The sequence below is a fragment of the Macaca nemestrina genome, chromosome 10 (assembly GCF_043159975.1).
Source record: "Macaca nemestrina isolate mMacNem1 chromosome 10, mMacNem.hap1, whole genome shotgun sequence".
NCBI classification, from domain to species: Eukaryota; Metazoa; Chordata; class Mammalia; order Primates; family Cercopithecidae; genus Macaca; species Macaca nemestrina.
Window position 1 is genome coordinate 16,972,894 of NC_092134.1, and position 25,958 is coordinate 16,998,851.

A 25,958-nucleotide genomic window follows, 5' to 3' on the forward strand; every position below is an offset into this window, starting at 1 on the left:
ATGAGAAGGATTGTTCAAAGTAGGCCCCCTTGAAATGGATCAAATAATGTTGCCATTGTTTATAATAGTTTTTTGGTCCTTTTCCTTTGGAATTGCTTTTAGAGACAGTTGAGCTGACTACCCCAGAAAATCTTATTTTAAAGTTTACCTCTTTAGTCAGTGTCTTTTCTCTTTGCAGTTTATTGTTTTAGTTCTGCTTTTTGCGCTAAACTGCTGCCTAAGAGTTAACAGTTTAGTACCCTTCTGATGGGGGCCTTGCTGCTGATGAGTGAAAGCCCAGGGAAAGCTCCATTTTGGGTATATTGGCGTACATACATTGTGAATGTATGCCAGGAATTCCAGCTTTGCTTGAATCTCTGCCTTCTCAGGTTCTGAGTCTAGTGGTTCAGTGTACTTTGTTTTCATACAGCTTCAGTGGAAGTGGGTTTAGCAATCTATTGATTGGCAAGACAGGATATTGGGACCAATTAAGTGGTAGTGGTATTTTTGCTTTTTGAGGATCAAGGCAAATTATCCTAAGGGTAGAGTAGAATTCTATGTTGTGTCTTCTGTCTGACTAGCAAGAGTCAGGCATCAAATTGAGGCTCATTTTAGAGTCTTGGGATAAATAAATGTATCCTGTTGAGATAATCTCTTACGGTTTAAACTGAAGTTTGGTTTGTATGATATCCAACTTCTTACCTTTGACCACTTGGTGTTGCTTTATTCATTGGAGACTGCCTAGTAAGCTAGCTAGTAGCTAGCCCATACATGTTGTCTCAGTAGTTTCTTCCACAGTTGGAGATGAGCACAATAGAATTTAGAATTATACTTTGTAGTAGTTTGCCTGAGTAGTTGGTGTGGGAGGAGGTGCAGAGGACCCTTTACCTGTAGTAGGGATGTCTCTGCTAGTTGTTTAGATTACAGGTTGCAGTGGCAAGTATTATTTCTGTTTTTCACTTCAGAAATATAATGAGATTTTTAGACCTTTCCTCAGTCAGTTTTACTTTTTTTGGTCTTCAGATTACATAGATAGTTTAATTTATAATTTTTTTAAAGTTTTTTTACATAATAAAAGAGAATGGAAATCCTGTCAGAAAGTGTTGTTGTGTAATCCTAGAGCTATAGATATTTTAGGAAAATTTAGCTACATAATAGTTACTCTAAACAGATAAGAAAAGGTACTTTAAAAATTTGCAGATTTATGACACCTGAGCCGTTAGCATTTAGAATTTATATCAGAGCATGGATCTTCATCTTAGAAACTAAAGAGTGCAAATATTTGCCTCCTGAGATACAAGTTCTTAACTAACATTTCAGTTACTAAAAACACAGTTTTCAAAGTATGTCTCTTTAATCTACAAAGTGTAATCATCTGCACAGATTGAATCAGGTTTCATGATCCCAAATAGACTACATTCATTAGTTGTCTATAAATTACTTGAGAGAGATATGTATGAAAATGATATTTTGTTGCTATTTGGTGATAAGGTTGTGAAACTGAGCTTTGCAACCGAGACAGATGGTGCTATTCTTGAATCTGCAAGATCCTATAACATTTAATTAAACAGTGAAATGATTCTCATGAGAATCCATAGTTTGTTATATATAAGCTAATAAGCTGGCTTTAGTAAATTGTGTAAATTTGATTTGAAGTAGAAGAATTACCTATTTTAGGAAACTTTTCTAATGAATGTTGAGATGAATAGCTTGTGTTAGTGGTTTACATGGTAAACTCAAGGAATATTCCAGATGGAAAAACAAGTGGGAATCACTAAGGTAGGCGTTTATCTTCTAAAGTAACTTTGATTTTGTTGCCAAACTTTCTCATATGGTAGGTGTGATATGCTGTTAAGAACCCACAGAGCTGACTTTAACAATTTCCAGAAAGCTGTGAGAAATTTAGTTATATATGTTAACACCCATTTTAGAAAATATCTATTGATTTAGATTCCTTGTAATCTACCTTATATTTTAATTTTGGAATTGAAAATAGAAATAAACAGCCCAGTCTAGTTTTAATATGTTACATGAACATAACTCTTTAGCCATTTTGTAAAAGTTTGAATTTGGTGATAATATTGTATGATGGAGGCGAATGAATTTTTTAGTTATATAAATAATTATGTAAATAATACAATAATAGATCATACAACATTTTTGGACATCATTGCAAATATTCTCTTTTATTAAATTTACCTTTCCTTTAATACCTATTTTTTAATAGGTAGAAGATAATGTGATGATTGATGGCCAGAATGAAGGACATGAAGGAGTTGGGAGTTAATTCTGTATGCACAGAGGAATGCCTGAAGTGTTTTAGAGAGGATAATGGCATGATCAGATTTATGTTTTAGAGAGAAAACCCATGTGGGCCCTGTGGAGTATGGATTGTCATAGGGGAAAAACCAAAGGCAGGAAGAAGCTCTTAGAACAGTCTGTGTGTGAGAAATAATGCAGGGCCGGTGTAGGAATGGAGAGAAGGAAATGGATCGAGTAATATTTTGGAGGTAGAGTTGACAGGCTTTGGTGATCAATTATAAATATGCCATAGAACAGGAATCAAATGATAAACAGATGTTCTTGGTTTTATGGCATTTGCATTCTTGTGTATGCAAAACGGAGGAACAGTTGGCAACATCTATCTGCTGAAATTGTTAAGCAGTAGACTTAAGCTTTGATCACAAATGTGTCTATAGGAAAGTATTCACTGAGCCTGGGTTCTTGCTGTTAAACCCTACAGAAATCACAGTTTTAAAGCAGGGAGTAGTGAAAAGAAAGTGAAAACAAACGTCAAACGTTAGTATTTATAATCTGCCTGTTTCCAGAGTTTTTTTTTTTTTTTTTTTGTTTTTTGAGACAGAGTCTCTCTGTGTTGCCCAGACTGGAGTACAGTGGCACAGTCTCGGCTCACTGCAACCTCTGCCTCTCAGGTTCAAGTGATTCTTCCGCCTCAGCCTCCTGAGTAGCTGGGACTACAGGCACCCATGACCATGCCCGGCTAATGTTTGTATTTTTGTAGAGACACAGGATTTCACTGTGTTGCCCAGGCTGGTCTTGAACTCTTGACCTCAAGTGATCCACTTGCCTCGGCCTCCCAAAGTGCTGGGATGACAGGCATGAGCCACCATGCCCGGCCTCCAGAAAATATTTGAGGCAATAAGAGTAGGTTTTATAAGGGAAGGGAGGGGCAGAGAAAAAAGGTGGGGAAGAAAGGAGAAGGCAAGTCTTGTGAGATGAGTAGAGTGGGGCCTTTGACAGGTCGTGGGTGGAGACGGTGGTGATTGGAGGTGTGAATTTTGGTAGGGGAAGATTCATGAAAGTTTGGTTGTAAGAAATGGGCATGGAAAAGTCCTAATAGGAAGAAAGAAAAGGGTAACCTCACAGCAGTTGGCTCTGTATCAGCCTTTGTTACCTAGAGCGTCTACTTTTAGTAGTGGTAAGCTCAGAAAGCAGATGCATTTTCCTCCTGCAGATCTGCTTTGGGATATTCTTGTTTAATTTTTTCCATGAAGGTTTTGTTTATATTAATTTCAAATCAGTGATATTTTTGGTAAGAGGGTGAAATAGACATTCCGCCTGTTTTGCTTCATGCCTTTGTGGAAATGGCCAGATTTGGGGAACCAGTGGATAGGATAGCGGGGGCATTTGTAGAGACCACAAACCAATGTTTATCATTGGTACCTATTCCTTATATTGATTTTGGTTTCCTTCAAATTTTTGTTCCTATCATTCTATTCTTTGTTTCCTTGGCACTTAGCTTTCTGAGTGTACATTTTTTTTGTTGTTGTTATTGAGTGTGTAATTACTATGCCATGTTGTATTTTTGCCTCACATGTTGGAGAAATTTTTCCTTCCTCATTCCATGCCTCTCTCTCCATACCCCCTTTTCCTTTTTTCAGCACATTCCTGGGCTCCTTGTGTTCAGGAGTGCAACCCCAACTGTTGGGCTTTTATGTGCATCAGCAGTGCTCACTTAAGCGCTAAAATGGACATATGCACTTCAGAACCTTTTGATGTAATCTCCTTGGTGTGATGGGGGCCCTTTCCAGTTGTTCTGAGGGCACTTATTGGCATGGTGTGTACTGTCTGTTGTAGATCAGTGTAAATTAATTCAGCCTTCCTATGTGGGGAGATTTTTCACTTGGCTACCCTGAAGGTAAAGAGTTGGCTTTCCTGCAGTTGTCATTTTTTTTTACTTTCTCTGCAAGTGAGGTAGTACTAATGAAATACAAAATATTTCCAAGAAATACAACTTCCAAGAAATGAAAACTGTAAAACATTTGCCCATGTTCCAGCCACTCCATTAGATCAGATTTACCCCAATTCTTCTGTTTTTGTTAACGTGCACATTTTTGTACATAGATATGATCACAGTGCAAATAGAATTCTTTATTCACTGTACTCACTAACATATTTCCCATGTGCTTATAATTTTCATAATTACAATTTTAGTGGAAAAGTAATTTCTTTTAAAAATTTAATACAATTTTACGTAATTAGTGTCAGATTCAAACAATATGAAAGTGTCTAACATAAAACATGAAGGATCACCTTCAGGAAGGTAACTTCCAGAGGTAATTTGTGTTATTCCAAGTTTTTTTCTTGCTTTCGCATGTGTCAAAATTGTTTTATTAGATATTCAGTAGTTAAAAAGAGCATGTGCAAATCACACATAAAGTAGAAAGATTCATGATACAGTGAACACCCATGTACCTAATACCCAGTTTGAGAGAAAGAACTTTTCACCATTTATGGAGTCCTGTCTGTGCTCTTCCTCTCCCATTCTCTTTTCTCTCCCTTCAAAAGTAACTCTTACTTCAATTTCATGTGTTCATTCTTTAATTTTTAAAGCTTTAATTACATATGTATTTATAGTTTTACATGTTTTTGAATTTTTAATATTGAATCATATTCTTTCGCAAACTGCCTTTAATGTTATATTCCCACAGTTCTACAGTTGTAGTTCTCATATCACAGTTTATGCATTCTGTTGGTGATGGACAGATTTGTACTTAAAAAAATTACAGATAAGAAATAATTCTCCACCTTTTCCTGCAACGTGCTTTTTCCGCTTAACATTGTGTTAAAGTATTTTTATGTCAGTAAATTTATATATAGTTTACTCATTTTTATTACATTTTTGAACAGTTGTATCCTGTTTCATAAGATGGATGTACTGTTGTTTGTTTAACCATCAACTATGAGAAACGTTAAGATTCTTTCAATTTTTTGCAGTGCAGTACAGTTATGCATTAAAATTGGAAAGCTATAGCCATAAACAGTTTCAAAAGATGTGTCAGTTTACATTTCTATGGACAATATATAATGCCCATCTTTTTCTGTCCCTGCCTGTAATGGAACTTACTCATTTTAACTTCTGCCTCTACAAAAAACAAAACGAAACAAACAAACAAAAAACCCTCAATATTTAAATTTTCAATTTTTGGATTTCTAGTGAGATTATGAGCATCTTTTCATCTATATGGGTATCCAGATTTCTTCTGTGAGTTTATTTTTCAAGTGTTTAATCTCTAAAAAGCCTTTTGTTTTCTTTTTCTTCCTTTTTTTTTTTTTTTTTTTTTTTTTTTTGTTCTGAGATAGAGTCTCGCTCTGTCACCCAGGATGGAGTGCAGTGGTGTGATCTCGCTCAGTGCAACCTTTGCCTCCTGGGTTCTAGTGATTCTCCTGCCTCAGCCTCCCGAGTAGCTGGGACTACATGCACGTGCCACCACGCCAGGCTAATTTTTGTATTTTTAGTAGAGACAGGGTTTTACAATGTTGGCCAGGCTGGTCTTGAACTCCTGACCTGAGGTGATCCGCCCACCTTGGCTTCCCAAAGTGCTGGGATTACAGGTGTGAGCTACTGCGTCCGGCCGTTCTTTTTCTTTTTATAATAAAATTTCCAGCCACTCACTAAAAGGAATCTGTATTTCAAGTCAGGCCTTTACATGTTCTTACCTCAGAGCTTTTGCTGTTTGTGAAGAGTGCTTGCTGCAGGCTTGGCATTGCTTAACTACCAGCTACATGCATTTTCTCATGCTCACAAGGTCCTTTTGAGGTAAGTTCTACTATTCTCATTTTTCAGATAAGAACACTGAAGCAAGAAATTTAAGTAGTTTGTCCAAGGTCACACAGGAGCTGAGTCTCTTGATTCAGAGCCTGAACTTTTAACCAGGAGTACATTTGTATTTTATGTTTTTCTTCTATGTAAATTCTTTTAGGACTTCAGTGAAGCTCCTCCTAGCTATTCCAAACATTATTGGTCTCTTTCTTTTCTGAGCCTTTTAAAAATTAACAGTGTAGACCATATAATTTAGTACAAGTGCTAAGGTAGAAATCACTGGAGCATATAGATTTGCCTGAGATTAATGGAGTGATAATACAGTTTACGTTTTTTTAAAGTTTCATCAGAGATTAATGGAGTAATATACAGCCTAAAATTTCTTCCCAGAGATAGGGAAATAGATTTTTTTTTTTCTCTTACACTGTTCCAAATTGAGGAATCATTTGGAAAATGAAAAATTAGAAAGATAGTTTATTGTTTTGATTGATGAGTGGGGCAGGGTTAAACCTACATAACCATGTGATCTAAAAAATAAAAACGATCACCTTGATAAAAGCCTTTTAGTTTTTTAAAAAATAAGCCAGTTATTATAATATCAAAAAGATTTAGTATCACATCATATGCTTATTTAAAAATAGACAGCTTAAAAAGAAATCTCTTTTTCTTTGCAGGCAGCTTGGAGGCATGCATTTTACAACTGATTTGGTTATCAGGGGATCTGGATTCTTTCTGTCTTGTTACTACACTGTTCTTAGTTTATGCCATTAGTAGCATATAGTTCAAGATGGCTGTTCAGACTCCAGTCATCAAGGTTGCATTCTAGGTTAGAAGGAGGTGGAACTGTGGGAAGGACACATTGTCCTTTAAGGAAACCTCCAGCAAGTTCCCTACAGCACTTCTGGCGATACTTCAAGGCCTTACTTAACTTGAAGGAGGCTGGGAGATGTAGTTCTTTAAGTGGGCATGTTGTTATCCACAGCAGTGTAAAGTGTATGTTACTATTGGTGAAGGAGCCATTCATATTTGTGTAGACAGTGCCTGCCTCATAAATAATATACGTTTCTGTTTATAGTCTGTTGCTGCAGCTGGGAAGCGAACCATCTTAATGTCACTAATAAACTTTATTAAAAAGAGAGTTCAGTTCCCAGAAATTTCACAAGAATTCTCTTTTAGTTAAGGCTAACATATACAGATCATTTAACCAGTGTCTTGGAATAGTCAGACATGAAAATAATTTATTTGAAAATATTGTGTATACTTTCTACAAGATTTACACTTACCTAGGAGATGCGCAAGATGATACTTTGGTTTTATTAAAAGTAGTTTGTTTTGGGCTGGGCACAGTGGCTGACGCCTGTAATCCCAGCACTTCGGGAGGCTGAGGTGGGTGGTCAAGAGATTGAGACCATCTTGGCCAACATGGTGAAACCCCATCTCTACTAAAAATACAAAAATCAGCTGGGGGAGGTGGCTCATGTCTGTAGTCCCAGCTACTCTGGAGGCTGAGGCAGGAGAATCGCTTGAACCCGGGAGGCGGAGGTTGCAGTGAGCTGAGATCAATCCACTGCACTGCAGCCTGGCGACAGAGCAAGACTCCATCTCAAAAAAAAAAAAAAGAGTAGTTTCTTTCCTTTGAGAGATTGTTTACATGGATTCTTCCATTAATACGTACATTTTTTATTATATTTATTGAGACATACTTTACATACAATAAAAGATACTCATGTTAAGTATATGGTTTCAGAATTTTGACAAATGTATACGTCTGTGAAACCACTGAAATCAAAGTAGAGAACATTTTTACGATGCAGAAAAGTTCATACATGTCCTTTTGCAGTCAGGGTCTCCCCCTTGCCCCTCAGCCTTCCTCCCCTCCAGGCAGCTGCTAATCTGCTGTTACTATAGAATCATTTTGCCCTTTGTAGAATTTTTAATAAATGGAATCATATAGTATGTAATCCTTAGTTCTGGTTTCATGTTATTGCTTAGGTAGCTTTTTTTTTTTTTTCCCCCTAAATAATAGTCTCTTTTCTGGATATGCCACAATTTGCTGTTGGCTGTGAAAATTAATGTACTGCTTTTTGTGTGGAACATATATTTTTATTTTTGTAAATAACTAGGAGTTTCACTTTATAAAGAACTGCCAAACTTGCAAAAAATGGTTGTATCATTTAATATCCCACCAGTTAGTATGGGAGTTCTGATTGCTCTGCATTCTTGCGACATGTAGTACAATGAATTTTTAAAAATTTCAGCCATCCTTGTGGTGTGTGGTACACGTTGTGAATCATTTATCTAAAACTCTTGGAACCAGAGGTGTTTTGGATTTTGGATTTTTTCAGATTTGGGCATATTTGCATTACACTGGTTGAGCATCCCTACTCTGAAAATCTAAAATTTGGAATTTCCTTTGAGTGTCATGTTGGCATGTGAAAAGTTTTGATTTTGGAGCATTTTGGATTTTTGAATTAGGGATGTGCAGTATGTAGTAACTTATTTCAGTTTGTAATTCTTTGATAACAAATGAAGTTTAACATCATTGCATGTGCTATGTCTTTTGGGAAATGTCTCTTCACATCTTTTGCCCAATTTAAAAATCAGGTTGTTTTCTTATTTGATTTGGAATAATTCTTGGAATATCCTGGATACAAGTTCATTGGCAGATAGATTTATTACAAATGTATTCTAATTTGTGGTGTGCCTTTTCATTTTCTCACTGTGTTCTTTGAAGAACAAAAGTTTTAAATTTTCATTAAGTCCAATATTACTTTTTAAAAATAGTCTATTCTTTTCATGTCCTAAAACATCTTTGCCATCCCAAAGTAGGAAAGTTTTTTTCTTATGATTTCTTCAGAAGTTTTACAGCGTTAGTTAATTAGGTTTACGCTTGCAATCCAGTAACTAATTTTGAGTTAATTTATATGGTGTGAGGTAAGGATTGACGTTCTGGTTTTGTTTTGCATATGTATGGCAAATTATTTAAACATCATTTGTTGAAGACTTTTCCTGTTGAATGACCTTCGAATCTTTGTTAAAAATTAACGGAATGTGTGTGTGCCTTGTTTTTTTCTGGGCTCTGCATTCTGTTCCTTTGATCTACATGTCTGTTGTGCTAGTACAACACTGTGATGATTACTGAAATTTTATAATATGTCTTGAAATTAGTTAGGATAAATTATCTGACTTTGTTCTTTTTAAAAATTGTTTTGGTTCTTCTGGGTGTTTTGCATTTCAATGTAAGTTTTAGGATCAGCCTGTCAATTAAATTTTTTTTTTCTATGGGGATTTATTTGTGATTGTATTGAATCTGTAGATCAAATTGGGAAAATGGACATTTTAATGATTTTAAATCTTTCAGTTCATGAACATGATCTGGCTCTTCATTCCTCTAGATACTTAATTTCTCTCAACGTTGTTCTGTAGTTCTTGGTATATAGATCTGGAACATATTTTTATCATATATATTCCTAAGTAGGTTGTGTTTTTCAATGCTGTTTTGATGGCTATTATTTTAGAGTATTACCCCCCACCTCCTTTGGACACAGAGTCTCACTCTGTCACCCAGGCTGGAGTGCAGTGGTGCAATCTCAGCTGACTGCAACCTCTGCCTCTCCAGTTCAAGCAATTCTCCTGCCTCAGCCAGGAGAATCCCAGTAGCTGGGATTACAGGTGTGTGCCGCCATGCCTGGCTAATTTCTTTGTATTTTTAGTAGAGACAGTTTCACCATGTTGGCCAGGTTGGTCTTGAACTCCTGACCTCAAGTGATCTGCCTGCCTTGGCTACCCAAAGTGCTAGGTTTACAGGTGTGAGCCACTGCACCCGGCCATTTGAGAGTATTTTTTGACATGTTTACTGTTAGTATATAGAAATGCCATTAATTTTTGGATGTTGATTCTGTATACTGCAACTTTCCTAAGCTTTGTTAGTTGTAGTAGCTTTTTTTGTAAGTCCTTGGAGTTTTAAAAATGTACCTGATGGTGTTTTCTGCAAATACAGATGGGTTTATATCTTTCTTTGTAATTTGTATTTTACTGCTTTTTCTTGCTTCATTGTATTGATTAGGACCTGCAGGGCAGTATTGAATAGAAGTAGTCAGAGTATACATCCTTGTCTTGTTCCTATTCTTAGGCAGAAAATATTCACTCTTCTCATCGTTGACATTAGCTTTGAATGTTCTGATATCCCCGTAAGGTTGAGAAAGTTCTCTTTAATTCTTAGTTTTTAAAATACTGTGAAAGCCACTGGGCTCACACCTGTAATCCCAGCAATTCGGGAGGCCGAGGTGGGTGGATCACTTGAGGTCAGGGGTTCGAGACCAGCCTGGCCAACGTGGCGAAACTCCGTCTCTACTAAAAATACAAAAAATTAGTCTGGCATGGTGGCACACGCCTGTAATCTCAGCTACTCAGGAGGCTGCGGCACGAGAATCTCTTGAATCCGGGAGGTGAAGGTTGCAGCTAGCGAGTATCACGCCACTGCACTCCAGCCTGGGTGACAGAGTGAGACTGTCTCAAAAAAAAAAAAAAAAATCCATGAAGGTGGGTGTTGATTTTTGTTAAATGTTTTTTTCTGCATCTATTGAGATGATCATAGGTTTTGTTCTTTTAATATGGTGAATTATACTGATGGGTTTCTAAATGTTGGACTAAGCTTGAATTCCATGACAAACCTTACTTAAGCTCATGGTGTATTATTTTATGTGTTATTAGATTTGATTTGCTTATATTTTGTTAATGGCTTTTTCATCTGTGTTTATGAGGGATATTGGCATGTACATTTTTTAAAATCTCGGTTTTGGTATCATGGGTAATGCTGGTGTCACAAAATAGTTTTGGAAATAGTCTGTCCTTTGTTTTCTGAAAGAATTTGTGCAGGGCTAGTGATATATTTTCCTTAGATGTTCCATAGAATTCACCAGTGAAGCTATATTGCCTTGGAGATTTTCTTGTGGGAAGGTTTGAAACCATGAATTCCATGTCTTTTTAAAATTTTTTTGAGACCGAGTTTCGCTGTTATTGCCCTGGCTGGAGTGCAGTGGCGCCATCTCGGCTCAGTGCAGCCTCTGTACCCCTCCCCCCACGGCCTGGGTTCCAGATATTCTCCTGCCTCAGCTTCCCAAGTAGCTGGGATTACAGGTGCGCGTCAACACATCTGGCTAGTTTTTGTATTTTTAGTAGAGATGGGGTTTTGCCATGTTGGCCAGCCTGGTCTTGGACTCCTGACCTCAGGTGATCCACCCGCCTCGGCCTCCAAAAGTGCTGAGGTTACAGGTGTGAGCTATCACGCCTGGCCCTCCATGTCTTTAATAGATATAGAGTTGTTCAGGTTTTCTGTTTCTTTGTTAATTTGGTAAAGGAATTTTGTTCATTTAACCTGAGTTTTATTGCACAAAAGTTGTAATAATTCCCCTATCATTTTACTGTTTTTAGAATGTGTGGTAATGCTTCCCCTTCTGTTCCTGATACTGGTAGTGTGTCTGTTCGTTCCCTCTTGATTAGTCTAATGAGCATTTATTAATTTTACTAATCTTTTTAAAGAACCAGTTTTTTGTTTTCTTTTTTTCTGTATTGTCAAATTTGTTTTATATCTTATCTATTAATATTTCTTCTTTTTTCCACATTATTTCCTTTCTTCTATTTACTTTTGGTTTAATTTCTTCTTCCTTTCATAGCTTCTGAGGGTAGATGCTTAGATCACTGATATTATGCCCTTTTATGATTATTATTTTTTGAGACACATTGTCACTCTGTCACCCAGGCTGGTGTGCAGTGGAGAAATCACAGCTCACTGCAACCTCAGTGTCCTGGGCTCAAATGATCCTCTCACCTCAGACACCTGAGTAGCTGGGACCACAGGCATATGCCACCACACCTGGCTATTTTTTTTTTTTCTTTTTTTTTTAGTAGAGACAAAGTTTTGTCATGTTGCCCATGTTGGATTTTTGCCTATCTAATATAAATATTTAGAGCCACAGATTTCTCCTTGAACACTGTTTTATGGACTAGCATATGATTTTTCTCGGTGAATGTTCCATGTGCATTTGAAGAAAAAGTATTTTGCTACTGTTGATGTAATGTTTTATAAATGTCAATTTGGTTATTTTGGTTGATAGTGTTGTTCATGTTTTTTTTTATCCTTATTAATTTTATGTCTACTTGTTCTATGGCTGAGAGGAGGCCTGTTGAAGTTTCCAATTATAATTTAGAATTTCTGTTTTTCTTTTTCAGATTTTTTTCCTTTATGTATTTTGAAGCTGTGTTATTAGGTGCCTATGCATTTGAGATTTTTTATGTTTTTTGAAGAATTGACATTTTTATCGTTACAATTTATTTTCCTTATTCCTAGTAATAGTACTTCTCTTGGTGTCAACTTTGATATTAATGTTGCCCCTTTAGCTCTCTCATAATTTGCACAGTATATCTTTTTTCTGTCATTTCACTCTTAACCCAAATGTGTCTTTATATGTAAGGTGTATTTCTTGTAGGTAACATGTAACTGGGCCTTACTTTTTTTTTTTTGAGACGGAGTCTCGCTCTGTCGCCCAGAGCTGGAGTGCAGTGGCGCGATCTCGGCTCACTGCAAGTTCCGCCTCCTGGGTTCACACGATTCTCCTGCCTCAGCCTCTGGAGTAGCTGGGACTACAGGCGCCCACCACCACGCTGACTAATTTTTTGTATTTTTTTTAGTAGAGATGGAGTTTCACCGTGTTGGCCAGGATGGTCTCTTTCTCCTGAGCTCGTGATCTGCCTGCCTCGGCCTCCCAAAGTGCTGGGATTACAGGCGTGAGCCACCGCGCCCGGCCAGTTGGGCCTTACTTTTAAAAAAAAGATCCATGATGAGAATCTCTGCCTTCTAATTGTAATACTTAGAGAATTTATATTTAATATAATTATGTTGATTTACTTGGGTTTAAGTACACTGTCTTGTTTTTCTCCCTACTGGTCCTGTCTGTTTTAGTTCCTTTCATTCTCTGCTTTTTTTTTCTTTTTTTAACTTACTTTGGATTATTTTGAGTATTTTTTATGGCTCCATTATCATTTATTGAATAATTGGCTTATTAGATATACCTCTTTGTTTTACTTTTTAGGGGTTGATCAAGGGTTTATAATGTGCATCTTTTACTTACCACAATTTACCTTCAAATAATATTAAACTTCTTTATTTATAATGTAAAAACCTCCCATTTTCTCCTTCTGGCCTTTGTGCTATTGTTGTCATACTTTTTTTTTCTTTCTATATCTGACATGTAGTCCACAAGGCATTATCATTTTGCTGTAAACAGTTAATAAGCCTTTAAAGAAATTTAAAGATGAAAAAACAAATATTTTATATTTATTTATATGTTACCTATTCCTGGTAATTGTTCTTCTTTTGTGAAAAGTATTCTAGTTACATTAATTTTACTGCAGGTCTGTTGGCTTATGTTCATCTAAAAATAAGTCTGTATTTTACCTTAATTTTTGAGGGATATTCATCTTTGATCTAAAATTCTAGATTTGGGAACTATTTTTTTCTTTTAGCATATTTTTCCATTGTTTTTGGCCTGCATATTTTCAGCTGAGAAGTCTGTAGTTAATATTATCATTGTTTTTTCTTGTGTAATGTATCTTTTTTTCCTCTGCCCACTTTTAATATTTTCCTTTTTATCACTGGTTGTTACAAATTTTATTTTGTTGTATTTTTGTGTGAGTTTTTTTTTTTTTTTTAGTTTATGCTGCATTAGGGTTCACTGAACTCTTTAGATCACAGGTTTATTGATTTCATGAAACTCGGAGACAGTGTGGTCCTTATTCTGAAATAATTTTTGTTCCCATTCTCTCCCACATTCTGAGACACTAATGGCATGTATGTTAGATTGCCTGATACTGTGCTGACTGCAGAAGTCACTTTGGCTTGTTTATTATGTTTTGTTATACACATTATTTGTTTTTCAGCTTTGATAGTTAATATTGTGTGTTTTAAAGCCCTGACCCCCCCCCCTTTTTTTTTGTGGGTAGTGCTTAATCTGCTGTTAAACTCACAGCGAATTTTTCATTTTATATTTCGCGTATTTGAACTGTAGAAATTTTACTTAGTTAAAAAAAAGTCTCCCATTTATGTCCTTATGTTTGTGTTTTTCTTTAAATTCATATTTATAATGGCTGTTTTAATTGCCTTGTCTGTTAATTTCATCATTACTTTCATTTCTATGTCTGTTTCTGTTAAGTGACTTCTTACAGTCATGAGTCCCATTTTTCTACTTCTTGAATGTCTGGTATTTTTTATTGGTTGCTGGACATTGTGAATGTTGTTGAAAGTCTGGATTTTATTTCCTTCCTTTAAAGAGTTGAATTTTGTATTGGCTGGTAGTTAAGTTACTGGCAGTTAATAAGATCAGCCTATTATTATTAGTATACTTTTTTCCTGAGGCTTGATTATTAGTGTGGGTTAGAATAGACTTTATGCTAGCACTGGTTTCCTCCTTATGAGGTATGGTCATTTTATGGTCTCTATTCAGTGCCCAAGGTGTTTAACAATGTTTTTTCTCTCTGGCTGTTCAGAACTTGACTGCCTCCCAGCTTTAGGTGAACTCTTGGAATGATAGCTCCCAGTAGTTCTCTGCCTGACCTTGTTGAATTTTACTGTTTGAATGTGCAGCTTAGTGCTTAGGAACAGTTGCAAAAGAACCGCTATCAGATCTTTGGAGCTTTTTTCCTGAATATTCTTCTTTATGGTAATCTGCCTCCACAAATCCCAGCTGTCTTGGCCTTTGTAGGGCCAACCTCATTGTATGCCTTCTCTCAGGGAGTCTAGCTCTGTACTGCCTGTTGAATAGTGTCTGAAATTTTGCATATTCTGTCTAGTTTTCTGGTTGTTTATAGTGGGAGAACAATTGGTGCTTCTTATTTATATTTTAAATGTCACATTTGTCTGTGTATGTTATCCTAGCTCAGGTATCAGCAGACTTTTTCTTATAGAACCAGAGTAATTATTTCAGGCTCTGGGCCCTGTAGCCCCACTTGCAACTCTGTGGTTGTAGTTTGAAAGCAGCCACAGACAATATGCAAAATAAATGGGATAGTTGTGTACTGATAAAACTTTATTTACAAAAACAGGTGGTTAGCCCCAGACCACTGTTTGCTAGCCCCTGAGTTAGTTGACTGAAATACAAATGATATTAGAATTATGAAATCTTATTGTTGGATGGAATCCTTGAGACTCTTATTTCAGGTGTGAAAGGAACCGTTTAAGTCACATTGTTCAATTAGCCCTTTGATATTTGAAGCCACTCTACAGTGTCCTAATCTGGTATTGACCAGCTTCTCCTTAACCCCCCATATCTATGATTAACTCTCAGTCAGGGATTTATTTCTTGAGGGAGCTCTCACTGTTGTTGTTGCTTTAATCATCAGTTTTTCCATTTGGTTCTGTTGCTACCGCTTGGGACTGTGCTGAGCAAATGTAATTAATCTTCTACATATCAGCCTTCCATATAATAGAAGACTAAACAAGTTCAGAATCATTTTAACTGAGTATTAAGTTCATTCAGCTATGTTATTTTTATCACATGGCTTTATTCTTCTATTTTATTCTTGTTGCTGTGTTAATTTGCTTGAAAGGATTGAATGTGGGGCTAGATAGCCTCTAGCCATATGACATGTTTAGATTTCCTCACCAGCCTAGTCTTTCATCTCTTCATTTGTTGCATTTTACCTCGATTCTTCTTAAAGTATGGAGCTAGGAGCTGAAAGCAGTACTGAATAATGACTGATAATTTAGATCTGTTGAATAGGATCAAGATTTTCTACTTTTATTAATGTAGCTTAAGGTGGCAGTTACTTTTTAAATATCAACTTCACATTGTTTAATTGTAGTAAACTTATTGTCAAATAAAATCTCTAAGCCCTTGCACTCATACCTTTGCTATAAACCAACTTGAAAAAATTTTTATACTTTTTGGTTAATATTGGTAAACTGAGCAGTGAAAATAAAATGACACTTGAGGAAAACAGTTATTATGAATCAGTACATATGCATATGTGTGTGTATATATTTGTTAGAAAGCATCTTTTATATATGACCTCATTGTATGGAGGAATACCACATCGTATTTCTCGCAACATGGAAATAACCAGTCAGATGGGAGGCCCATTGTCTCGTCAGCAGCCCATCTACACAGGGAATCCTTGGCCAGCAGCATAGCTATGGCTGAGAAGAATTTGAGCAGAGCCAGATGGGATGGAGTATGCAGCTGGAAAGATGTCTCGGTCCAGCTGGGTTTTAATAGTCTAAAATGGAGAAAAGAAACAGTCAACAACACCACATTATTTTAACACATGGTTAAATAACCTTTTGGCTTTTGCAGCACAATTTATGGGATATTAAATTGTTCTTCAGTTTAGGAATTTGTCTAGAATAAGTCTATGAAGTAATGTGAGTTCTCAATATTAGTAGCTTTATATTTTATTACCCCATTTTGATTAATTTTTGTTTAAATTTCCTTTTTTTAAGCAGATTTATATACTCTTACACAATTCAATTAAAGAATCAGGTAGTTCTGCAAGGTTTATAAGAACAATATTCTGCTCCTGCCCCTGTTTTACCTTCTTTAGAGGCAAACATGACCCTCTTTTGTTGATTATCTTGGTTCTTTCTTAAATGTTTCTAAATACTGAGGTGATAGTTACTTTTAGATTTTTCAGTTCTAGATCTTCCACTATCGAAGAGGATTTAATTCATTCTTTCTGCCTCCTACAAAGCAGATGCTCTTCTAAAAATTTCCCTCCCTCCCTTCCCCGTCCCTCCCTTCCCCGTCCCTCCCTTCCCCGTCCCTGTCCCCTTCCCCTTCCTTTCTCTCCCCTCCCCTCCCCACCTCTGCCCCCAGCCCACCACCACCTCTGACTCCTTAGCTCAGGTGATCCTTCTGCTTGAGCCTCCTGAGTAGCTGGGACTACATATGTGTGCCACAATGCTTCAGCTATGTCTGTCAGTCTGTATGTAGAGACAAGGTCTTGCTGTGTTGCCCAGACTGGTCTCAAACTCCTAGGTCAAGTCATCCTTCTGCCTTGGCCTCCTAAAGTGCTGGCATTACAGACATGAGCCACAGGTCCCAGGCTGGTAACTTTTCTATAACTTAACTCATCCCCAAAGTTTTTGCCTATTGTCTGAAAGCCCTTTAAGACTCTCAGATGTATCAGGTGTTTTATTAGTTTCACCTTCCTGAAGAAGTCTTTACGGACCTGTCATAGTCTTGATCGGTTGCCCTCTGCACTGGTGTGTAGTTGGCAACCTGGAGTCATCATTTGCTGTGATTTTAGGAATTTATTTTGTTCCCTCTCATGTTAGGTCTGTTTCCTGAATCTTATGACTTCTTGGTTTATTCCCTCCTTTTGGTAAGTACATACCCAGTAGCTGCCTGAGAAATTGTGCTGCTGCTTTTTTTTTTTTCCTCATGTTTAAAAATGCATTTATTATCATATATTTGATAGATAGTTTAGGCTGGTGTAGCCATTTAATATTTAGTTTGGAAATAATTCTTTAGAATTTTGGAGTTACTGCACCTTTGCCTTCTTGCTTGTGGTATTGCTGTTGAGCAGTTAGAAATCCTGATTTCGGATATGTGACCTCTTTTTACTATATGGAAACTTGGAGGATCTTCTGTTAGTCTGCAGTGTGCTGAAAGTTTACAGTGATATGCCTTCCGCGAGTCTCTCTTAATCCATTGTTCTGAGCACGCAGAGAGCTCTTTCAATCTAGAAATTCACATTCTGTTTTTCTGGGAAATTGTTGTGAATTGTTTTATTGGTCATTTCCTCTTTATTTTGTGTATTTTCTCTTTCTGAAAGCTCTTGTATTTGGATTTCAGCTTCCTTGTATTTGGATTTTCAGCTTTCCCCCATGTTTCATTTTTGTTTATTTGCTTCACTTTCTAGGAGATTTCCTAAACTGTATCTTCTAAACATTTTACTAAGTTCTATCATTTCTGGAATCATTATTTAAAAATTTCCAAGAGCTTTTAAAAAATTCTCTGCTGAAATAGCATCCTGTTTTTTTTTTTTTTTTTTTTTTGAGACGGAGTCTCGCTGTGTCGCCCAGGCTGGAGTGCAGTGGCCGGATCTCAGCTCACTGCAAGCTCTGCCTCCCGGGTTTTTACGCCATTCTCCTGCCTCAGCCTCCCGAGTAGCCGGGACTACAGGCGCCCGCCACCTCGCCCGGCTAGTTTTTTGCATTTTTTAGTAGAGACGGGGTTTCACCGTGTTAGCCAGGATGGTCTCGAACTCCTGACCTCGTGATCCGCCCGTCTCGGTCTCCCAAAGTGCTGGGATTACAGGCTTGAGCCACCGCGCCCGGCCAGCATCCTGTTATTTTTAAATGGTTGCACCATTTTATTTTTTTGAGAATATTAATTGTTGGTGTTTTTAAAGTTTTCTTCTCCCAATGTTGTCTTTCCTTCTAGTTGCTTTTTGATTTGTTTTTGTTTCTGTAATTCCTCAGTGGTTTTCTTCAATTATTTAGCAATTCTCGGTTGTATGTTCATGTTTAGGAACGGTGGACTAAGAATCTGCTTGGAATTTCTGAGCATGTGACAGACATTTGCTTAACTGTGCACTTCACTGATCTGAGTGGGCTCTTTAGTTGGGGAATCTCTGATCTCGGTATCTTGAGGTCTTTTCTGTGGAGCTAAGATTTCCCAGAGAAGACTTTTCCAAATTCCTTTCTGAGGAGTGAAGACTGGCTGCTAGTTTTCTGGGTGCTTAGAGGGCAATGGTAGGGAGGGGTGGTCCTTGGCCTTCATTCTATATATTTCACCTAGTGCCCTGTTTTCACTCTGGTTCCCTGCTTTCAGTTTGCCTGTGTCCTCCAGTCCAGGTACCCTCTGTTTACTGTCTCCAGATAATTTATACATTTGCATTCATTTTCTGGGGTGAAGAAGGGGCAGTTGTTCAGCTCTGTGCAGTAGGGAGAGTACCTGGGCATCTGAGTGCCTTTTTCTTTTCTTTTTTTTTAATTTTAATTTTATTTTGAGATTGGGTCTCACTCTGTTGCCCAGGCTGGAGTACAGTGGTGTGATCATAGCTCACTGCAGCCTCAGCCTGCCAGGCTCAAGAGACCCGCTCACTTTAGCCTCCCTAGTAGCTGGGACTGCAGGCAAGCAGCCCCATGCCTGGCTTATTTTTAAATTTTTTGTAGAGTTGAGGTCTCACTGTGTTGCTTAGGCTGGTCTAGAACTTCTGTGCTAAAGTGATCCTCCTGCGGTGGGCCTGCCAAAATGTTGAAATTACAGGCGTGAGCCACTGTGCCCAGCTGAACACCTTTTAAGCAGGCTTTTAACCAATTTTCCTTGTTTAATCTCCTCTCTGCCTTTCAACCCTACTTCCAAAAGGAATCTGTATTTAATTCCTGAGGCTGAGGGGATTCTGTGTCAATTGGGTTGTATCTCTTTCTTCATGTTTAGGATTCAGTTTTCTTAGGTATTGTAAATCTCCTTATCAGAGCATCTGCTAACCTAGCCTTCAAAATTTTGATGCTGTATCCTCTCTTGTTCCACCTGCCATTGTAATTATGTCATTTAATGAAATAAAACAATGAAACAAATGTTTAAGTTCTTGGTGTCTTACAGGGGTTTAGGAGAGAGCAAAAGCAGATGTGTATGTTTATTTTGCTGTCTTTACCTGGAGTTGATTAGTTATGTTTTAACAGAAGTTTCTGTTACATGTGACTTTTTTCCTTCCTCTGAGTTGAGAGGTGACTTAATATGTTTACTGTATTGACCTGCTCTACTGGAGTAGTAACCCAATCATAGGAGGAGATGAGGTGGGGCCCACTTGGAATTTCCTAGTGCATGCTTGTCAGCCTCAAATGATCACAGCTGCCTTTTCTACACGGCAGCCTAGAATCCTGCCCAGGATTGATACGTTAAACTAATTGGTTTATACTTTGAGGAATCTTTGAATAGTTTCCTGAAGTGTTGACTATCTTCTGGCAGCTTTTCTGTTCTTGATGGTAGTAAGGGTTCCATCTCATTTACAAGTTGCCTTTATGAGTGGGATGTAATTAGCTTGGGCCAGGAGACTTAAACTCATTTGTAGTATCTAGGTCAACCCTGTCACTTTTTGGTCCTGAATCTGAGGTGTCTTGAGGTAGAGTAGATTTCTAACATCGCTCAGGTTAACGGTTGAAAAACCAGGCCTTAGAACCTAGACCTCCTGATTTCCAGCCAGTGTTCTTTCCATGATACTACACCATGGGTTCATTCTAATCAATGTCTCGATTTTACTGTGTTCATTAATCACTGAATGTGGTTTTAACTCTGAGGAGCCATATTGCAAGTATATGCTGTTGGTCACAAGGGATCTAGTTGCTATGGGTCACTGTAAATAAATGATCTCATTTCCTACATATTGTGTGTGAAGAATAGGACACTAAGAATCAATATAAATTTTCTTTGAATCACATTTATGTCAGTTAGGAAGTGCTTTATCCCTGTTTTGTTGTAATCTATTTAATTAGAACTGTTCGGAACTGATTGTAGTGGTCTTTTGGTTAGGCCAGGGGAGTATCTGCCACTTAACCTATTTACACCTAGTGTTCCATTATTGGAACACTAAACTTGTGGGAGTTATTTATATCCTACTGCTCAAGGTCATCGCCAAAGTCTGATTTTTCACAAAAAAATTTACATCCTCCCACGTAAATGGGTTAAGTTCAATTTTCTGAGAACAGTGACTACCCCTATATTACATGCCAGCCATTGCTGAGCAGATTTCCTTCCAGCCTCCCTTGCTATCAGAATAATGATTTTGTTGGTTCGTTATACATATTATCTAAGAATTAGTTTATGTAGATACCATCTTATAGTGGTAACTTGTAAAAGAAGGCATATAATTATCTGAGTGAAATAAAAGTTTATTCTATTCATGGGATGATATGTGGGCACTCTTATACCAGTTTTCTTAATACCTCAGGAAGACTAAAGAAAGATTCATGAACTTTCTTTTTTTTTTTTTTTTTTTTGAGACGGAGTCTTGCTCTGTCACCCAGGCTGGAGTGCAGTGGCCGGATCTCAGCTCACTGCAAGCTCCGGCTCCCGGGTTCACGCCATTCTCCTGCCTCAGCCTCCCGAGTAGCTGGGACTACAGGCACCCACCACTTCGCCCGGCTAGTTTTTTTTTTTTGTATTTTTTAGTAGAGACGGGGTTTCACCGTATTAGCCAGGATGGTCTCGATCTCCTGACCTCATGATCCGCCCGTCTCGGCCTCCCAAAGTGCTGGGATTACAGGCTTGAGCCACCGCGCCCGGCCCATGAACTTTCTTAAATTAGAAAGTATGTCCATGAGTTCTAGTCATTGCTAAATTGAGTTGATGACAGTTTCTTTGTACTATTTTATAATCCTCTAGGGCTAATTTTTACCATTTGCCTTACGAAGTAGCATGGCAGAATGGAGAGAATTTATACTTTAAATTCAGTTACAGCTTAAGTCTAGTTTTATTTGGGATCTGCCATTTGCTACCTGTGTGGCACTGGGAGAATTATTCAACCTTTCTGAGTCCTAATTTCTTTAGCTGTCTGTTGTGAAGTTTATAAATTATATAGGAAGTCACTAGTATGGTGCTTGGTATTAGAAATAATATATGAAAACTCGTATGGTCCCTGGTGTTAAGTAGATGCTTGGTAAATAATGATGGTGGTTATTATACGTAATGTGCATATGGGTTTCCTTCTTTGTATATTTTGATTTCATCGTTTTGGTTCTATATTTTAGAAACCATGTAGTTTAATACTTAGATATAATTAAGGATTGTTTTTTGACAGTGAGAAATAGTTGTGTTTGGGGATAATTTTGAATCTAGAATTATTTTAAAGATTTGCTTTAAAATTTTGAAATCATTAGGTAAAGAATTTTGTGTTTTAGAGATAAACATTAGTCAGAAATTGAGACAGTATGGCTGGGCGCCGTGGCTCACGCCTGTAATCCCAGCACTTTGGGAGGCTAAGGCGAGTGTATCACCTGAGGTCGGGAGTTTGAACCTAGCCTGGCCAACATGGTGAAACCCCGTCTCTACTAAAAATAGAAAAATTAGCTGGGTGTGGTGGTGGGCACCTGTAATCCCAGCTGTTCGGGAGGCTGAGGCAGGACAATGACTTGAACCCGAACCCGGGAGGGGGAGGTTGCATTGAGCCAAGATCACACCCCTTCTCTCCAGCCTGGGAGACAGAGCAAGACTCCATCTCAAAAAAACAACAACAACAACAACAAAAAACCCAGAAACCAAACAAACAAAAAAAAATAGAACTTGGAGTGCACTTGATTTTTTAACTATAAATATGATCATGGTCTGTGAAGACGTTTTACTCTTAATTGAATAAACATCCATGATGGGATTTTTTTTTTTCTTGGACAAACTGTTTCAATATCATTAAGCTGTTTTTTACCAAACATTAATTCAAAATTTAAAGCTAAATCTTCGAACGCTGATTTTATACTTAGTTACCTCTTTTAGGCTTGATTATTGTTACATTTTTCCATGAAGACCAGTATAATGATATTTAGTTTTAACTTTAAAGGAACTGTTTTAGCTGAATTAGGAGGTGTTTAAGTTTGTAGCATTGCTGTTGTGTCACTTGCATTTGTAATCACTTGCTAGAACAACTTTGTAAAAATAGAGCAGGTGGTAGCAGCTTCCCTTTGCCACTGATAGCATAGATGTACTGATAGGCAGTTAGTGGAAGCACTAGGATTAGGAAACCATTCTCCTAAAACAATGTTAAATATTTTGTCTGCTCTACTGCCGGATATTACAGGTGAAAGTGTTGTAGTGAGTAAATTACTGTGCATAGATTTTCATGGGGACTGACTTATCTGATGTTTAAAACTCTGATACTAATTTTCTAACCCTTTAAATAAGGTTATTAGTGATTCATATTTATTTATTTATTTATTTTCTTTTGTGATGCAGCCTCACTCTGTTGCTGGGCTGGAGTGCAGTAGCTTGATTTCGGCTCACTGCAACCTCCGTCTCCTGGGTTCAAGCGATTATCCTGGCTCAGCCTCCCAAATAGCTGGAACTACAGGCGTGCACCACCACACCCCGCTAATTTTTGTATGTTTAGTAGAGACAGGATTTCACCATGTTGGCCAGGATGGTCTCCGTCTCTTGACCTTTGATCCGCCTGCCTTGGCCTCCCAAAATGCTGGGATTACAGGCATGAGCCACTGCGCCTGGCCTGTTGGCGCAGCCTCATCCACAAGGCTCTTAGGCACAGAATACTCTTTAGCTTAGGTGATAAAAGAAGTTAGTCTTCGGCTTACCTTCTTGGATTTCAACTTTTTATTTTTGTTTCCTTCTTTGATGTTTAAAGATTGATGTTAGGGTTTCTGATTAAAATACACACATTGCTTTTATTTGAAGAAACAAAGGAACTTGGCCAGGCACAGTGGCTCACGCCTGTATAATCCCAGCACTTTGGGAGGCCGAGGAGGGTAGATTGCTTGAGGTCAGGAGTTCGAGACCAGCCTGGCCAACACGGTGAAACCCCGTTTCTACTAAAAATACAAAAATTAGCTGGGTGTGGTGGTGCACGCCTGTAATCCCAGCTACTCAGGAGGCTGAGGCACGAGAATTGTTTGAACCCGGGAGGCCGAGATCGTGCTACTGTACTCCAGCCTGGGTGATACAGCGAGGCTCCATCTCAAAAAAAAAAAAAAAAAAAAAGGAACTTGTAAGATAGAAAAAGACAAAGTGTATGAACAGACAACTCAAAGTGAAAGAAATAGTACTACTACTACTGGTATAATGAAAATATCATTTACAGTTTTTGCTATGTCCCAGACACTGTCTTAAGTGCTTCATATGTATACTGACTCATTGAACCAATCAATTAGTACAGAGCTGGGACCCAAACCCAGGAAGGGTGGCCCCATCTGATCAAAGATGTGATACCACATACTGATTTCCTCCTAGCAGAACAAGGGCTACCTGTTAATAGAAGTACATACCCTTCTATTCAATTGGCAGATATTTTAAAAGACATGCAATTTGGGAGGTGGCTGTTTGTATTGGGGAGACTGTTAACTGAATAGTAATGTGGTGGCATTCATCATGAGTCTTGATATATTCATATTCTTTGGTAATTCAGTATTAAGCAATCTCTTTAAAGGAAATAATCAGGAAAATAACAGTGTTCAAGGATGTTAACCAATTATAGTAATTACAATAGTGGAAATAAAATGGAAGATTGTCCAGTTGTTATGGAATGGTTAAATTATATTTTTTACAATGAATAGAATATTATGCAAACATTAAAAGTGTGTTTTGAAGAATAGTAATATATAAAAATAAGTGAAAAAATAAGATATAAATCATCCAATATGGTTCCAACTTTAAAGCATATATGTACAGAAAAAGAGGAAGGACATATACAGTAGGATGCTAATGATTATTATAACGTGATTATGATGTATTACTTCTGAACTTCTTACATTGGCCATGTAGTGCTTTTATATTTAGAGGAAACTAACATACAGGGAAACCCTAAACGATGCCAGTGCCGGCTTTTTACTTAAACATATTCATTAAAAATTTAGATTTGCATATCTCAGTGTAAAATATAAGTTACTGAATTTTAGGTATTTTTAGTTTGTATATTTTTGTAACTTTTTTGAAGCAAAATCTTTTTTTGTTTGTTTTATTTTTGAAACAGAGTCTCGCTCTGTCACCCAGGCTGGAGTGCTGTGGCGCGATCTCAGCTCACTGCAACCTCCACCTCCCGAGTTCAGGCGATTCTCGTGCCTCAGCCTCCTGAGTAGCTGGGATTACAGGCATGCGCCACCATGCCCGGCTAATTTTGGTATTTTTAGTAGAGACGGGGTTTCACCATGTTGGTCAGGCTGGTCTCAAACTCCTGACCTTGTGATCTGCCCGCCTAGGCCTCCCAAAGTGCTGGGATTACAGGCATGAACCACTGTGCTCGACCTGAAGCAAAACCTTTTTAATTTGGATTAAATGAAAGGTGATTTTTCCTTTTCTTAAATGTGGTCATTATAGTGATTGATTGCTTTAGCACTTTTAGTATGTTTCAGTTATGTTAGTAGAAGATATGGCTGTTTTCTACTGAGTGGTACTTGTTTTTTTTGTAAACAACTTGCTAACAAAAATAATTGACCTTGTGAGGAAGGAGATGCATGAGTAAGGATTCAATGCAAGGACCTCCTGGGCTGTTTGGTACAGAATTAAATTGCGAATCTGTTTTACTAGTAGTTTTCAATATATAGTTGTACTTTTTAACTATTTCGCTTTCGCTTGTGTTCACTCTTTGAAGTTTAGCTCTTAAAGATTTAAGAAATCTTGAAATGTAAACATATGTAATAGAACAAAGATACAGTATCTGTTCTCTGCTGGTTGCAATGTGTGTAAAAAATAAAAGACCAAACTACATTAGGGAATTGTTACAGAAGCAAAGCTTTTCTGTTTGCTACATGTTAAAAAACACGAATAAATTTCTGATAACTTTGCATCAGTTTTCTTAATTGCTTCTACCTAAGTAGACTTGGTGTTCATGATGAAACACTCTCATGCTTCATGCTAACTGCTTCCCTAATTAAAAAAGGATTGAAACTGTAGCTTGTGGATGGGAAGAAATTATTTGAAAGAAATCATTTCATTTATACAAACTTATTTTTAAAATCTTACTTGATTTCTAAATATAATTTGTGAGTTGAGTATTGAATGATAACATAGAGAGTAGTTTTCTATATAGGGACTTTTTAGTAAATGTTTAGACAAATGATTCAACAGGAAATAGTGATTATCAGCTTGTTTTATGTTAGTATTTAATGTAAAGAACGATGTAGAAATCTTGATAGAAATTAACTTTCTCCCACCTTAAAATTTGAGAAGATTTGACATACGTTCTTCACTGGGAGGAATCT

General features: G+C 37.4%; 1 protein-coding gene across 2 annotated transcripts in view; it reads left to right on the forward strand.

Moving 5' to 3' along the window:
- LOC105495270 (mediator complex subunit 13L) overlaps positions 1-25,958 on the forward strand; it is a 317,806-nt gene that overhangs the window by 13,777 nt on the left and 278,071 nt on the right. The window lies entirely within an intron of this gene.